General features: G+C 45.3%; 1 pseudogene; it reads left to right on the plus strand.

The window, feature by feature from the left end:
- Positions 1–341: 341 nt before the first annotated feature.
- LOC139180894 (polyadenylate-binding protein 1 pseudogene) lies at positions 342–1,222 on the plus strand (annotated as a pseudogene).
- The last annotated feature ends 3,995 nt before the right edge of the window (positions 1,223–5,217 follow it).

The raw sequence follows: 5,217 nt of genomic DNA on the forward strand, positions 1-5,217 counted from the left end.
ACACATGCTCTTGGCAGTGAAAGCACAAATTCCCTGTATTTCTCTTTTCACTCAAGAGCTTTTAAGAGAGGTTTATGGGCCCAGCATGCTTCCTTTGTGCAACTCTGCCGTCCTTAATAGATTTTTTAAATTTTCTGATGTAAACACTTTTAGAAAAATGTTTACTTTCATTGTACTATGATAAAAAAGAATGATGCCAGCTGTGTTGTTTCTATTTTATTTAATTTGATGATACTTTCTTTGTGACCTGGCACAAAATAAAGTTTTATTAATACTCATCGTGTGCGAGGGAAGATAATTTTCTATCGTCTAGATGTAATGTTTGATATATATGTAGAAGATCTAACTTATTGATTATGTGGAATGAAGTCCAGTTTTTTCTAAGCAGGCTTAACCAGTATATGCAGAGGATGGCAAGTGTAAGAGCTGTGCCCAACCCTGTAATCAACCCCTACCAGCCAGCACTTCCTTCAGGTTACTTCATGGCAGCTATCCCACAGGCTCAGAACCGTGCTGAATACTATCCTCCTAATCAAATTGCTCAACTAAGACCAAGTCCTCACTGGACTGCTCAGGGTGCCAGACCTCATCCATTCCAAAATATGCCCAGTGCTATCTGCCCAGCCGCTCCTAGACCACCATTAAGTACTGTGAGACCAGCTTCTTCACAGGTTCCACGAGTCATGTCGACACAGCGTGTTGCTAACACATCAACACAAACGATGGGTCTATGTCCCGCAGCTGCTGCAGCTGCAGCTACTCCTGCTGTTCGCACCATTCCACAGTACAAATACGCTGCAGGAGTTCGCAATCCTCAACAACATCTGAATGCACAGCCACAGGTCACCATGCAGCAGCCCGCTGTTCATGTACAAGGTCAGGAGCCTCTGACTGCTTCCATGTTGGCCTCTGCCCCTCCTCAAGAGCAGAAGCAAATGTTGGGTGAACGGCTCTTTCCTCTAATTCAAGCCATGCACCCTACTCTTGCTGGTAAAATCACTGGCATGTTGTTGGAGATTGACAATTCAGAACTTCTTCATATGCTTGAGTCTCTAGAGTCTCTCCGTTCTAAAGTTGATGAAGCTGTAGCTGTACTCCAAGCCCACCAAGCAAAAGAGGCTGCCCAGAAAGCAGTTAACAGTGGCACTGGGGTTCCAACTGTTTAAAGTGAGCCTGCCTCCTGTTCCTTATTCTCACAGTTTGAGCATGTATTGAAACGTAGCAAAAACTCATTTTATCACTAATCCAAATGCATTGCCAGTTTTTCAAAGAGAAGTAAAGATACAGAGGAATTAACTATGTGTTACCCTGGTATAAACTTGAATTTTTGAGATCAAGACGCCTTCAGATGTTTTGCATAGTAATTTGTGTTAAATAGCTGTAATGTGGATTGGCCCTGTGTAGATAGCTGAAGGACTTTCATAGCTTAATACGTTTTCTTGGGTGGCAGTGATGAAGTTGTTTTTTGGCCTCTAATACTGCCTTTCATTACCCCCAAGAAATAGAGTGATGTAGCTGTGTAGCCAGAGCCAGGAGTGTACAAAGCTTTCCTATAAAATAGGAAATAGCTGGGGCTGTGCAGGCTGTGTTCCATGTTGAAGCTCCTCTGCCCCGCTGTCACCCTGTGAGAGCGGCCGCGCAGCTTGTGATTGAGCAGGGGTGGCCGTGGTTCATAGAGCTTTACAGAGACAGGCTCTCAACTGGCTGAACCTGGCTGAGGGCTTTCACGGGACAAGTGCCAGTATTGGTCCTCTTACTTTTGTTTTTATTAAAATACTTGACAAAACAACATTGTGTAAATTTAAGGTGTGTAACGTGTTAATTGGATACATTTATATATTGTAAGGAGAATGCAATGGCACCCCACTCCAGTACTCTTGCCTGGAAAATCCCATGGGCGGAGGAGCCTGGTAGGCTGCAGTCCATGGGGTCACTAAGAGTCGGGCACGACTGAGCGACTTCACTTTCACTTTCACTTGGGAGGATGGAAAGAGAAGCGTTAACACACAGGAATAGGGAAGGGTGCTTTGATCTGGACACTGGTACACAGCCAGAGACATAGATTCTATTGACAATCATAAGCATTCATTTACTCAATAAATACTCAAAATGCTCTCTCTGACAAGCCATTTTTCATTTAATTCAGGTTTCTGGGCACAGACAGGTCTAAACACAGCTGAAATCCCCGTCAGTCTTGTTACACTGCTTTCAGTATCTTCTTAGCACTTAGTACTCTTCTGCTTACATTCAATTCTTACTTTCTTTAGTGCCTCCGTGCATGCTAAGTCATTTCACTCGTCTCTAACTCTTTGTGACCTTATGGACTGTAGCCCGCAGGCTCCGCTGTCCATGGGATTCTCCAGGCAAGAATACTGGAGTAGGTTGCCGTGCCCTCCTCCAGGCCATCTTCCCAACCCAGGGATCCAACCCATGTCTCTTACAACTCCTGCATTCACAGGTGGGTTCTTTTTACCACTAGCACCACCTGGGAAGCCCATTTACTTTAGTTGCTGTTGCTGCTAAGTTGCTTCAGTCGTATCCGACTCTGTGCGACCCCATAGACGGCAGCCCACCAGGCTCCACCGTCCCTGGGATTCTCCAGGCAAGAACACTGGAGTGGGTTGCCATTTCCTTCTCCAGTGCATGAAAGTGAAAAGTGAAAGTGAAGTCGCTCAGTTGTGTCCGACTCTTCGCGACCCCATGGACTGCAGCCTACCAGACTCCTCCGTCCATGGGATTTTCCAGGCAAGAGTACTGGAATAGGTTGCCATTGCCTTCTCCAATTTTCTTTAGTATCTTCCCACTAAAATATAAATTCTACAGGGGCACAGATTTTTGCCCATTTTTTTCCCTATTTTATCTATATTATCCAGAATCCTGCCAGTCACATGGCACATTCTAAATAAACATTTGTTAGATAATGTATGAATAATACCAACCCCATGACTTCAGAGAATAAAACATCTGGTGTAGGGCAGGCACAGTAGTATATATTGATAAGAAAATAAATAAATATGATGTCACCACACTTTATTACATCATTCAATATTCAACATGTATTTAATAAGCATGTGCTTGTTGAAGCCCCTGTGCTAGCCACCATGAATGTAGACATGAACACAGTACAGTCCCTGATCTCTACTAGTATTGGATATAGTAGGAATATTTCCATTATGAACTGAGCATTAGATTGTTATGATTTAGCATCAGTAACAACAACAACAAATCCAAAACAAATCAAACAACAACAATAAAAAAACAAATTAAACCAGTGGTTCTTAATTCTTGAAGAACCATAGAATCACTTCAGAAGTTTTTCAAAAAGACAAACTTCTTCCAAAATGGTAAAATCCTTATAGAGGGGAATTTGGAAACACTCCAGTGTTCTTGCCTGGAGAATCTCAGGGACGGCAGAGCCTGGTGGGCTGCCGTCTATGGGGTTGCGCAGAGTTGGACATGGCTGAAGTGACTTAGCAGCAGCAGCAGCAGCACATATGTAGATACTGAGAGCCAACTCATTGGAAAAGACCCTGAAGCTGGGAAAGGTTGAATGCAAAAGAAGAAGGGGGTGGCAGAGGATGAGCTGGTTAGAAAGCATCACTGACTCAATGGACATGAATTTGAGCAAATCCTGCAGATAGTGAAGGACAGGGAAGCCTGGCATGTTGCACTCCATGGGGTCGCAAAGAGTCAGACATGACTTAGTGACTGAGGAGCAACAAAGCTGTTGCTGTTAACCCATAAATCCCAATTCTCTGTTAACCCATAAATCCCAATTATCCAAATCATGAAAACACTGGGAAAATATGAAAATGTTATTGATTGCGATAATATATGTTACAGTAAAAACTAGAATAATTCAATGTCCATGAATAGAGGACTTGAAAAACAAAGTAATTGAATATTATGAAGGTATAAAAAGGGAGGGACCTTTGAGATGGTGAAGGCACAAGATGTGGAGATCACATTCCACCCCACAAATATATCAAAAATATATCTGTGTGTGGAACAACTCCTACAGAACACCTACCACACACTGGCAGAAGACCTCAGACTTCAAAAAGGCAGGGTAATCTCCACATAACAGGGTAGGGCAAAAGAAATAAGAAAAAAGAGAAGCCAACGAATCAGAACGGGACCTGAGCCTCTGGGAGGGAGCTATGAAGGAGGAAACGTTTCCACACACTGCGAAACCCCTCACTGGTTGGGACAGAGGGGAGCTTCGGAGCCTCAAAGGAGATCACAGCAACAAGTATGCAGAGGGCAGAATGGATAGAATTTTACACAGAGATTGGTGCCAACCAGCACCCCACAGCCTGAAATGCTTGCCTATGTGCCCAAGAGGGTAGGTGGGGGCTGGATGCTGAGGCTCAGGCTTCAGAAGTCAGATCCCAGGGAAAGGACTGGGTTTGACTGCTGTAAAGACAGGTTAGCACAATGCGGCTGAAAGAGTCTAGATGGAAGCCTGTGCTTGCCAGAGAGGGAAGAGACCGCTGTTGCAGGATGCTCAAGGAGAAGGGGGTCTAGCCAAGATGCTTCTGACACCAAGCACTGACAAAGGGCAGGACACCACCTTTGTGAGCTCCAGGGGCTGTATGAGCAGCAGCTGCTATCTCTGATCCCAGGGGTGGGTGTGATGGCTGCTGCTACAGCCAGCAAACTGTGAGAAGGCCCAGGTTACTGCCCACACCTTCGTGGGAGCCTGTGCAACCTGGCACTGGCAAGGGTCCTGTGATCCAGGGCCAACTTCCCAGGAGAACACATGGCCTAATTCAGGCTGTAGCAACTTCCTGCCAACCTCTGCTGCCACAGGCACTCCCTATACATCCCAATTGTGACTGCCATATCCTTCATTCTCCATGGCCTGAGTAAGTGAGCCTTAATCAGCCGCTGCTTTCACCCCTTCTTGTCTGGGCGGGGAACAGAAAGAGGGCAGAGACAGGGCTAGAGGCTGGTCCAAACCAAAGCTGAGCTCCAGGGGCTATGGACCAAGGAAGAGGAAGGGAATTCTCTTATGCAACTGCAGGAGCAGTGGATTGGTAAACCCTACAATTGGCTTGGTAAACCCTGCATCTGTGGAATATCTGAATAAACAATACGCGTTCCCCCGTATTTGAGGATGTTGACTTTGGAGGCAATTGTGGACTTTGGAAGCAAGTACAAGCTGGAGTAAACCAGATCAGAGTTTGAGCTGACCCCGCAGTGCCCAAAGCAGGT

The sequence above is a fragment of the Bos indicus genome, chromosome X (assembly GCF_029378745.1).
Source record: "Bos indicus isolate NIAB-ARS_2022 breed Sahiwal x Tharparkar chromosome X, NIAB-ARS_B.indTharparkar_mat_pri_1.0, whole genome shotgun sequence".
Lineage (NCBI taxonomy): Eukaryota > Metazoa > Chordata > Mammalia > Artiodactyla > Bovidae > Bos > Bos indicus.